Source organism: Anser anser (assembly GCF_964211835.1).
Source record: "Anser anser genome assembly, chromosome: 2".
In the NCBI taxonomy this organism is placed as follows: Eukaryota; Metazoa; Chordata; class Aves; order Anseriformes; family Anatidae; genus Anser; species Anser anser.
The window spans coordinates 50988623-51001359 of NC_139721.1; positions in this window are offsets into that span (position 1 = coordinate 50988623).

A 12737-nucleotide genomic window follows, 5' to 3' on the forward strand; every position below is an offset into this window, starting at 1 on the left:
TTTTTCCCTTTATCATCTAGAAGAAATGCCAGTTTTTAATAGGAATTTAAAGATTTTGACATGCCACTCATGGTAAGTTGCTGGGAAGATAAATCAAGGAGATTTATTTTTGCACAACTAATGGAGATACAGTAAGCAACTTTTCTTGTTTTAGAAATCTTTATATAGCATAGACATTTTCTCACTCTATTTGTGGTGATGGAGTGGAAGATGAATGAAATAATGTTGGATAAATGACTCTGATGTTATCTGACTAGTACTACCATTACGTCTCCTGGAGCTGTCAGAAATATTCCATTACATAAGACAGATACTGTTCTAGTTACTGCCTAGAAGACTGGGATGGAATGATGATACTGGCTAAAGCTAACCTTCAGTTTCCTATATAGGAAACTGCTATTTGAAATCTTTTAGTTAAAATATGCTCTTTCTGGCAATGGTTATTTCTTTAACAGTGACATGTAGCAATGCTCAAAAAATAAATTTTAAACCCTGTAATGATAATGTTGATATTTTAAACTGTAGACAACAGTTGTAAACCATATGTCTTCATCTTAGTAATGCTGAAAAATTCATTTGAAATTATAATACATCTCTGATGTATGGATTGAAACTGCTTATTTAAAACATTTAGGTGGAAGGAGCTGTTCATTATCTTTACCTACAGTATTGTGCACAAGGGTGTCTACATTTGTAGTTCAACTCTGCTGTTGGAAGCAGGAATGTACTCCTTTTTCCCCATGCTTTTTCTCTACTAGTCAGTAGACATCATTATACTTGCACAACCAGCTGGTGAGATTGCCTGTGTTTCTCTCTGTCCAGCCACATGAAAAAACTACAACAGTTCACCCCTTCTTTCTCTTCTTGCAGCTTTAGGTGTCTCTATGATTATCACTTGGCCTCTCCTCACAGAAGATGGTGTCAGGGTTGGTGTCTGCTTGCAGATACAGATGAGAAAGTAGTGGCAGCCTTGCTCATCTAAACTCTATGCCAAGCTGGGAAGTCCAATGTATTATTCTAACCAAGGCCACATGCCTTCTAGTCTGTGTGCCTTTAATATGTAGTAGCCATTAGTGGTACCCTGTCAGTTTGTTTTTAATAAAGCAGCATTTTGCAGTAGATAGACTTTCACTATCAAAAGGTATATTTGGGTAGTAGAATACAGGATGAAGTGATCTGCTGGTTTCATTGTAACTTTTGTGTTTGTAGTTAAATTACAACAGCCCATGAAATTACAAAAATAGTTTGATGACATATTTGTGAATTCCTGCCTAATCCTGTGACTTGTGTCTATAAAGTGATTTGTGGGACCAGATATTACTCATGTTAGTGCTGTGGTAGGAGTTTTATTTCTGCAGATTTTGGTAAAACAGGCATTTGAAGCTATTCTTACCTAAACACACATTTACACAGAGATATCAATGACCTTATTGTACATTTGACGCAACTGAGGAGGAGATATAATCTCAATCTGATTGCTCTGATGAAAGTCCTGGAACAAAAAATATAACATCAGACTTACCCTCTTCCCATTCTAGACCCAGACAAGGTACCAGTTTTGTACAATGTAAGAGTTATTAGTAAAGATGACTTTGATGCTCTGGAAGAGCTGTTTAAGGAAAACGGTTTGAGCAACATTTGGGCTCATGGCCATATAGCCACTAACAGATGGGATGAGCAAAGTCAATGTAGAGGTACACCAGCAACAATGTTAGTGAGCATGATGATATCTCATTGCACTGTCTCCATCTCCACAAAGAGGCAAAAAGTTACTGTGGCATTTTAAAATTTAGGATCATATACACAATAAGAATGATTAGAAGATTTTTTTTTTTTTCTCCCTGCCAGCTCATAGTGTGGAATTACTGCCTGCACTGCTGAACTGCATTTTTTTTTCTGCTCCAATAGACAAATCAAAGCAATGATCAGCCTACCACTAATAACACTTCTGTTGTCAGTAATGTGCCTCAGTAGTCCTTTTTCAGTGTTCTTTAACTTAATTCTGTAGATGACAGAAGTTGTGTACCTAGGAGAAACCAGTACAGTGAAAATTAAGGGTGTGAATATGATATAAAAATATGATTAAATTTCTGAACATCTGAAAGAATATTATAGCATCATAACATTTTTATTTTTTTTTGGTACCACAAACCTTGATGTTTTAACTCAAGCTCCATGATACATGTATGAACTCATCATTAATACCAACCATTGATTGTTCTTCTTTTCATCTGCAGTTAATGAACTATCTTGATTTTTGATTGAATGGTTAATGTTATTTGTTCACTAATTTAAGGTTTTTAGTGTTTGTACAGCCTAAGAAAAACAATTGCAATTGTTGCTTGTGTTATGTAGGAGTGTTGCTTATTTTTCAACAGAAGACTGATGCTCCTTAAACAACAGCCTAATCAGTAGAAATCAGGAAATCATTAATTTTACAATTTTAGGATCATCTTTCATTGTTATACTGACTTCTGCAGCTTTTGAGACTTGCATATGGTCTTATGGAACACTAGTAATTGCCCAAATACTCATAAATCACAAATAATGGCCCCACAGATAGGGAGACTGGAAGCTGTCTCTTTCATTTGTGAGCCAAGAGATTTATAGCTGGCATCTGTCCAGCTGGAGAATGGAACACATAAGCAAGGCAGAAGTGATTGCAGGCTTTCAAGACCATCGGCACATTCAACTTATGCATCATTAGAGAGAATTCCTTCACCAGCGGTTTAAGAGTGATTATTATAGCTTGCTTTTATTTGAATACCTGACTGGAGACAGGCGATATGTTAGTTATTATCTGAATAAATAATCTTAGCCGTAAAACCATTTAAAGAGTATGTTTTTCTGCTTTTTGCTGGTCACTTTTGTGAATGTAATGTGAATAGCTTTTCCTTCAGCAAGTAATTAATAAATAATTCATGGTTCTGAAAACATTACCAATGGATGAAAGATGAAGGAAAATCTGTGGTGGTAAATGTATGACCTGTTCCAGAGGTTCAGGTTTCTGAAAGTAGAGAGAAGGAGACAGAAACATGCCTGAGACCTCATAAATAGAAAAAGAAATACCCTGCAGTATAAGAGCCTGCAGTTCTTCTTGGTCTACAGCTTGACTTTTCCTCCAGAGTTATATACAGATTGAGGCCAGTTTACATATTGAAGAAGAGGAGTCTGAAACTGTAGAAGAATGTGAGGCAGATGAATTATTCTAGCTTCCCTCTGATACCACATAAAAGCAGGTTATTTTAAAAATCATAGTTTAGAAAGATATTCAACAAAAACAAAGCTTAATGCAGTGACCAACATGCCAGAAGACCACTGAATCACAGAAATAGCCAGAACACAAGAGTTCAGCTTAATCCAAACTCAGGTTCTACATCAGGAACAGCTATACATGAGTTATTTATGACAAATGCCCATCTAATGTCTTAAGGATACTCCGTGATGCAGATTGCCAGGACACTGAACTCTGGAGCTTTCCCTGTCATTGAGAAATGCTGCAAATTATCATGTTTTATTACCTTATTGCTCTGGAGCACCTCTTTACATACTTGGAAGTTGTTGCCATGCCTTCCCTCAGTCTTCTGTAGACTTAAGCTTAAATCCTTCAATCTCTTTTCACGGACATGCAATCTCTTTTCACGGACATGCAATAAAAAAATGCTGTAATCAAGATAAAGAGTGACTCTTAGCAGGTGACTGGTCCACAAGCAGATGCAAAGTAATGGGGCTCTTAAAATATTGGATGAAGATAGGGATGCTTCTGGCCCTACAAAGTGGCAGAAAGATGAGGAAAAACCCAGAGATGAAGTGAAGGCAAGGATATGCAGTCTTGCCAGGATGTGTGCTAGTTTTCCCTTTCTCTTTGGCTCCAGCCTCTTTTGCTTATATTTGTTGTCAATCCTGGATGTTCTCAGAATTTTGCAGCATGTTTTGTTCTTGAAGAAACCAGTATCCCCTCCATGGAGTTTAAAAAGAAAGCAAGCAAGAAAGGGAAATAAAAACACTGGGCAAAGGAATGAAAGAGAAATCTATCTGAAGTCATGAAGAAATCTATCTGAAGTCATGACTCCATGAATCTGGGAGAATAACCCAGGGGTGTGTCGTGCATTGTGCTTTAGCTACTCATCCCTGACAGAGACAGGGCTGTGGTCTGCATAGACTTTTGGGGTACATTTCCTACCAAGTAAAATTTGCAAATTTAATTTCCCTTTCACTAATCAGAACACGGTGGACTACAGTGGTGAATCTGAATTTGTACTGCTTCTGTACTGTATTTTACTCTGTCAAGTTAGCTTGGAGATGTCTGTCAGGTAAAGAGAAAAAATATAGCTTTGTCATGGTGCAGACTGCTTTTCTTTTCTCTGAATGAACCATTTGCTCATGTCTTAGCAGAGTTATACTCAATTAAGCAATAGTTTGGTCTTTGACCTATTTCTCAGAAGCTGTTTTTTCATACATTCTTCCCTTATTTCCCTTTTGACTACTTCTGGGTCTAAATATTTATTCATAACAGATGAAGATGGCCCTATATGTATACATAACAGTTCCATCTACTGACTGCTTTTAAGATTGATTAATCAGTAGTTTATAATAAAGTTACTTGGAATAAGTGATCCATCAATCTTGTTGTAACAGGATTATCTTCTATGAGTCTAACAGTACAATTCTGAAAGATTTGCTTGTATGATTTGACTGGGGAGTTGATATGGACACTTTCTTTCACTTTATATAAAAGAGGAACTTCTGCTTCCTGGTGCTTTGCCTTGAGCTCTCAGTTTCCTCTCACAAATGAAGACGCAGATTTATCGTCTACAGTAGATGAGGGGTAGTGGGGCCTCCTACTCCTGCCCCAAGGGCAGTCAAAAGAAAGGAGAGCTGCAGTTCTACATTGTGGAGCTCTCTATAAGCATTTTAATGACTGTTTTTAGACTTTCAGGTTCAAGTGCAAAGATATTTGCTTCAGGGCTCACTGGAAATCCGTTCTTGGTCTGCTTGAAAAATTGGCATGTTTAAATTCAACAATACTCCTCAGCTGAGGTTCAGATACTTACAAAAATTTTGGAAACTGAGTTGTTTCATCAGTTTTCAGGCTTGCAATAGGTCTGCTATAGATATATCAGATGTTTAGTGACAGCTGCAACAGACATAATAAAATAATAACAAGTCCGTTATAGAAAATCTTTTCTTTTTCTTTGGTCTTTAGAAGATATCCAATGAACTGAAAAGTTCTTTTTTCTTTTCTTTTCTTTTCTTTTCTTTTCTTTTCTTTTCTTTTCTTTTCTTTTCTTTTCTTTTCTTTTCTTTTCTTTTCTTTTCTTTTCTTTTCTTTTCTTTTCTTTTCTTTTCTTTTCTTTTCTTTTCTTTTCTTTTCTTTTCTTTTCTTTTTCTTTTTCTTTTTCTTTTTCTTTTTCTTTTTCTTTTTCTTTTTCTTTTTCTTTTTCTTTTTCTTTTTCTTTTTCTTTTTCTTTTTCTTTTTCTTTTTCTTTTTCTTTCTTTTCTTTTTTCATTTTTTTCTTTTTTTCCTCCTCTCCTCTCCTCTCCTCTCCTCTCCTCTCCTCTCCTCTCCTCTCCTCTCCTCTCCTCTCCTCTCCTCTCCTCTCCTCTCCTCTCCTCTCCTCTCCTCTCCTCTCCTCTCCTCTCCTCTCCTCTCCTCTCCTCTCCTCTCCTCTCCTCTCCTCTCCTCTCCTCTCCTCTCCTCTCCTCTCCTCTCCTCTCCTCTCCTCTCCTCTCCTCTCCTCTCCTCTCCTCTCCTCTTTATATAAAAATAATGTCCTTTTAAATTCATTTTTAATATAAATTATAGAAGTTATCAGCATGTTTTCTTACATTTCAGAGAGCAAAAAGTCCATACTCTGATTTCTTCTTTAAGTCTTCTGGAAACTTTCTTTTCAAATCCACATCTAAGAGAAACAAAAGGACAAAGTAAGTTGCATCTCTGACAATCTGACAGTCTACTCTCTACTTATCATGTATGAGGCTGACTCTAACTCACCAAGAATCACATTGAGTTTTATAGCCTTTGCAACCAACATCAATGAATTAAATTGGCTAGAACAAATAAGGTGACAAAGGGTAATGATGAGTAGCAGAAGAAATGAAAAAACTACAGTTTAAGGACTGACAAAGTCCTTGGTGACAATCAGTTATACTAAGTGTGTTTTCAATGAGTTTTTTATATTTTCAGGATTTTTAATAACGGGCTTAATTTTATCAACTTGCCTAAATGATAAATGAGCATGATGACCTTTTATGTTATTTTGTTTTACACTTCAAAGAGTGATCAAGATCTGAGAAACAGAGTTCTAGATTCTGAATATCATCAATATAATGCCAGCGATGATATGGATGACTGAAGCAGACATTATATTCATGATATATATATTTCTCTTCCTGATGTAGCATGATGCAGTTATATAGATAAACATATGCATGCTGTCTAGAAAATGTTAGTTTTTATTTGCATATGACATTTAAATTTTACTTCAAAGGGGGAACGGAAGAAAGCCTAAATCGTCATTTAACGGTATTGTTTTGATAGCACTCTCACTGGCTGCTGTTCAAAATCAATATTAGCAGTTGAAGGATTTTATTTGCCTGTGGAAATTGACAGGAAACACAATAGCTTTTCCAGAATAGCTGTCCATGTGGACATTCAAAATTATTGTCCATTTTTCAGTGAAGATAAGCTCTGAGTCCAGTTCATGTGTATTTTGCTGCATATAACAAAGTCCAAGGAAGTTAGTAGAAGCCCAGAAAAAAGTAGGTGCTAAGTTCAACTGATGCACTATACACAATTTATTAGCATTTGCACAGTTGTCAGAAACTCAATATTCTGAGAAATAATTTCTTCAGTTGAGTAGGAAAGGTCAGAGACAGTTTTACCCTTTAGTTTACCCCTGTGTTTCTCAGCACAAACTGTTTGTTAGTCACCTTGCTTTTCCCTGCCCTTCTTGTTTTCCACTGGCCCTTAGGAGAAGCAGAAATGAACAACTGCTCCTACTGTAAAGGACATAAGGTTTCTGCTTTAGGTCCTGCTTGAGGTAAAAGACTGACCACACCAAATTTCAGAAAGAATTGAGGCTTTCCTGTAAAGCGAAGCTAATGTTGTAAAATGACATGAGTGTTTTTATTATTTATTTATTTATTTATTTATTTTTAGGAATACATGGCCTAGCTTCAATCTAATAAGACTCAGTTATAGCAAATCCTCATTTATAACAACTCCAGCAATAAATATAATTTATTTCAGTAGTAATTGGCTCTGTGAGAATTAATATGCAGTATAAGAATGATCCTGAAAACAGTAATTCTGTTTGCCTTGCTTTTCCCAGCAAATGATACATTGAATATCTACATATATATTTATCCTTTTGTATTTTCTTACTCTTTCAACATATAAATGGAATTCTGAATAAGAAAGTTGTGTCCCTAGAAGCAGAAGGATAACTGAGGCAAATTTGACCTGTCTTCATAATGCTGATACAGCAATTGCCAAACTCATTTCTGGGAATATCTTTCCAAAATAGCAAACATTCCTGCAGATCTCACAGGAGTTTGCTCTAGTGAGGCTAGCTGGTTTTCAGAGTTTCTTTCAGGCATGGCAACTTTCTGTGTGGTGACTCATCTGGTTTTTAATAGATATTGCATAACACTGGTTTTCATTGTGCTTGTTTTGTTTTTCACCATATGGAGTTTCTCAATAAGAATATACTTTAAAAGAAGGAACTGATGCAAATGAACTGTTCCATTCCTCTTCAATTCTTGTTTTTGGAAAGGTGCATAAAGGCAACTTATTATTCACATGCAGAATGAGTAACATGCTGCGGGCAATAGAACTGTCAGCCTTTAATTTTATATGCTTTTCTGTGGGAGATTTGGTGTACTTGGATATTTTAAAGGACACAGTTAATTCTGACCATCATTAGGCTAAAAATAGAGGAAAAGACGTAAACAATACAAGGTTCTATCTTACATCACCTGCGTAAGTAAAGAGACCTCTGAGTATTCAGCATTAATGAAAACTGAGAAAATGGTTTACAGACTGGAAGAACAGAGGACCATAATTTAGATATAGAATGGTCAAGTTTCCTTTAATAACAGCCTAAATTTTGCACAATATTTTGTTACCATTTTGTGTTTAAAATAAAAAAAAAAAAAAGGATGGTAGAGATGGAGAGGAAGCATGTGTGTCAGGTGACTCCTGTATTAAGAGATGCATCGGATTCTTATGTCAAGTCCACTGCCACGTTTTCTTGCCATGGTTGTACATCTTAATTCACCTTTGTTGTGATAAAGCTCCCCTTCTCATTTGCTCTCATCCAAAGTCCCCTGATTCCAGCTTAAAATGTATTGCCTCCTACAAGCAGTGCCCAAAAAAGCAGATGTGTGTCTAGCTTAGGTGAGACTTGTGGGAGGGGTATTTGGGTTCTTCCAAGCTGAGTAAGGTTGCTTTCTCCCACCTCTACCTTTGTACATGCCAGTGTGAGCTAGTCCCTCTCCCCTTTGTGATCTACTCCTAGTATTTCTTCATTTCTTTCTTTCTTTCTCTTTCTCTTTCTCTTTCTCTTTCTCTTTCTCTTTCTCTTTCTCTTTCTCTTTCTCTTTCTCTTTCTCTTTCTCTTTCTCTTTCTCTTTCTCTTTCTCTTTCTCTTTCTCTTTCTCTTTCTCTTTCTCTTTCTTTCTCTTTCTCTTTCTCTTTCTCTTTCTATTTCTCTCTCTTTCTCTTTCTCTCTCTTTCTCTTCTCTTTCTTTTCTTTCTTTCTTTTTCTTTCTTTCTTTCTTTCTTTCTTTCTTTCTTTCTTTCTTTTTCTTTCTTTCTTTCTTTCTTTCTTTCTTTCTTTCTTTCTTTCTTTCTTTCTTTCTTTCTTTCTTTCTTTCTTTCTTTCTTTCTTTCTCTTTCTTTCTTTCTTTCTTTCTTTCTTTCTTTTTCTTTCTTTCTTTCTTTCTTTCTCTTTCCTCTCTCTCTTTCTTTCCTCTCTCTCTCTTTCTTTCTCCCTTTCCCTTTCCCTTTCCCTTTCCCTTTCCCTTTCCCTTTCCCTTTCCCTTTCCTCTTTATTTTTCTTTTATTTTTACTTTTTTTTTAACATTTTTTTTTTATTTCCAGCCTTCCTTAGCCAGCCTTCCTTTATTTCCAGCCTTCCCCTCCCCCCCCCCTTTTTTTTTTGACAATCTCTCTTGAAAACTAATGACTTTCTCTTGAAATCTTTAGTTGTTTTGAAAATAATGATAACATAGTATGAATTGGAGAGAAGCTGATTGTTGTTGTTTTGTTGAATTCTAGAGCTGAGCTAATACAAAACAATTACATTTCAAATATGGTTTATTACCTTTTCCTCTCCCTTATCTAAGGGCTCTCTGAAATTGTGAGTTCTTATGTTATCTGGAGAAGAGTAAATTTACAAGTTATGGAAATTATACTTTGTTCTTATCTGAAAAACTGAATTTGTTTCAGAATTTGCTTTAAAAATATTTTTTTTCCCAGTGACTGTTTAATTTTTGATTAACAGAAGTCTTTAGCAGAATTGCAACTACAAACCCATGATTTGTTAAGAGGAAACAAATGCAATTATATTTATAGCTTAATTCATTAGATGATTCAGCTGTATGAGCTTTGAAAGTACAGGACAGTGAACTGAGGTCATGAAAGCAAAACCAAACCATGATTTATAAAGAAAGGATTTAGCTTTAGCTGAGTTGAAAAGAAAGTTATTTTAAAAGAAAATTAACAAAATACTCAAAAGCTCATATTGTTCTAAAAATATTGCATGGAGAAGGTATAACAGACTCATTTGCTTTATTGAAATGCAACACTGTAAGGCCTTTTGCAAGTTTATCATGCCATAATTAATTAACTAAATCTTTTTCTTTAGCTTTGCCTTTGGCATCTTAATATGAATTTTCATAGCCCTTTATTCTGCTCATTGTCATCTGAGCTGAGCTTTCACTGCCCTTGAGAGAAGACTAGTGAGTTGTGTCTGGTCCTAGTTTCAGCAAAGTCCATTAAAATATAAAGCTTGTACTCTTTTTATTATGATTTCTCTCTTGTTTTCCCCTGTGCTAAATGTAATAAACCTGAAAACAGGTGCATTGGCTCAGTTAGCATAGTGCCTACTTGCCCTCAGACTGTTCTTAGCAAAGATGCTTAATGGAACAGTATCTTCTATCCAACAGTGTATTTGAAGTTTTCTAATATCCCAATAAAATTGCTAGCAAGTAGTATTCTAGCTTTTCAGAAGAAGCAGCATTTTACTTTTACATTCAAAGGCAATTTCCTAGCTTTGCCCATGAGTAAGCCTAATATGAGGGATGCAATGTGAAGTTGGCAGAAATCCATCAGTTTGTGTATGTATTCTACTATACTATGAATGTCTCAACCTCTAGTAATGTAGACAGCACAACATCTGGATAAATTACGTCTTTTGTTTGTAGCCAACATTCTCCAAATTTTTCAGCTGAAGTGGTGTGTAGGTTTAGTGATTCTGAGGTCCATCTACTGTTCCAGGGCTTATACTGGATATTTAGAAAACAAAGAACAAATCTTAAGAAATCATAACATTTCAGTTAATTCATGCCTTTATTTAACTTACTGTGTTACAGCCACAGGACAGGTTAGAATAGGGTTTACTACCACTGAAAATTACAGGCTATATACATATTAAAGCCTTTTATTTATTTTTGGGGGAAAAAAAAGGTGTCCTGTTTTCTGGTAATGAAATAATTTGATAGATGTTTGTTGACAGGATCTTAGAACATCTATGTCTTTACAACATATGGAATATCATTGTAATATGACATGGCATGATAACAGTCTATGTATTTGTTTTATGGACAGCAGATATTTTACATTTAGCTTAATATAAAACAATGCAAATACAAAATACAACAATATAACAAAATGATTACAACAGTACATGGAAATTCTGAAGGTCTACCATCTCTCATTTTAAAGCAGGCAAATGTGAGCTTTTCAGAGTAATGTAAGGATGCCATTTCTATGAGATTGTGGTCTCCCTCTGTTAAAGCTGTGGTTCTGAAAATGAAACAGTTTCTTAGGTAAGCAGCATGTGCTGCCAGGGCAAATTGGTATTCAAAATGTAATCTTTGGACACGTAAGTAGAGAGAAGTCAACTAGAAATGAAAAGATATTTTCAACTCTGTGGAAGAAGTTCAGCTGCTTATGGAGTACTGGCTGGCTACAGACTCTGTACTTTTTTCAGAAGTTTGATGGCATTTGGAAAAGTAATTCAGGAACAAACTGATATCCTGAAAATACACTCCAGAAAAACTAAAGAAATTCATAATGATTAGTTTATTGAAGAGTGGGCTGGACGCTTACCTGGTCAATCTTCTAGTATTTGACTTAAAGAAGACATTTCTAATAGGCTTTTCTTCCATCTAATGCAGAATGACATAACAGGAGCTAATTAGTGGTAAAATCTTCAGACTAGAAATGTGAATAACTCTTAGTATAGATTGTAACTAACACTGGACAGTGTAGTTTAAAGGTAAATAAAACTGTTTTATGTGTTTCCTATTATGTTAAATTTGAAAAGTAGCAAGTGGCTTTCTGTACACTGAGCACGCTTTATCAACCCAGTACCTCATGACGTTCTTTTTTGACTTCAAAATGTATGCATCTGTGAATCACAGACAAAAAAAAAATCCACAACATTTAAGGGCATATAGAGCAGTGGCGTTATCTAAAAGAATAATAATAATAAAAAAATCTTAGTTCTAATGGGAATTTATGTGAATTTTTCCCTTAAAAGCAGAGATAAAACATCACACTGTATTTCTGTATGGCATGTGCAGGTTACATAAGAACCAAAAAACCCACAACCCTGAAATACTGTGAAACTGTGATGACTGAGAGATTGCTTAAATTTAAACTAAATGCATTGATTTGGGAGGAAGTGAATCACACACACTTGGATGTCCCTTTTCTACCCTTCAATGTTGTCTGATTATTTTGCTAATTCTAGAATGCTGTATTCATTCTCACCAGATGACTACTGAGTGTCAATACGGATTTGTTTTCCTACCTGCTGGGCATTTGTTTCCCTAACCTTCTCTTTTTTCAAAACCGCTAAACTGTTTTTTGCTCCTTGTCTGTTTTCTACTACTGGTGCCAAAGATGCCATAAATTGGAGTTTTCCAGCAGAGTCAGTTACAGAGGATTAAATGGGCAAGATTCACTGTAACTGCTCATCACCAAGCAGCCTCTTGTTACCACCCAGCTGTTGCCAAGACCAATTACCTATATCTGGCATGCTGAAAGTTGCTGAGTTCAGGATGCAGGTGAGGATGCAGACCTCTTGCTCCAAGTCTATGCTAAGAATCATTCTTCCCACCACTATAAGAGGCCTATAAAGGGTGGGTTATGGCCTTCCCTGGGGTGGAAGTAAGCTGCCTTAATCACAGGACACTCTTCCTCATTTGCATGCAAAAACATGTCCTCTCTTCAATTACTTGGGTTGGTTTTCTTGGTTTCTACCTCCACAGACTCTTCCAGGGCCCTACCCTACACCCCCACCAAAAACTTGACCACTGGAAGAACTATTGGCTATCCAAGGACAGCCTTCTCTTCTAATCTTTCTTTCTCTCTTCCATTGCCTTTGCTTTTGCCCCACCATTCCCCCTCACTGTGAAGTATCATGGAGTGGAACAACAACAAATGTAGAAAACGCCAAGCAGAAAAATCTTTACTTCCCTGTTAACCATATTATACCTGTCTT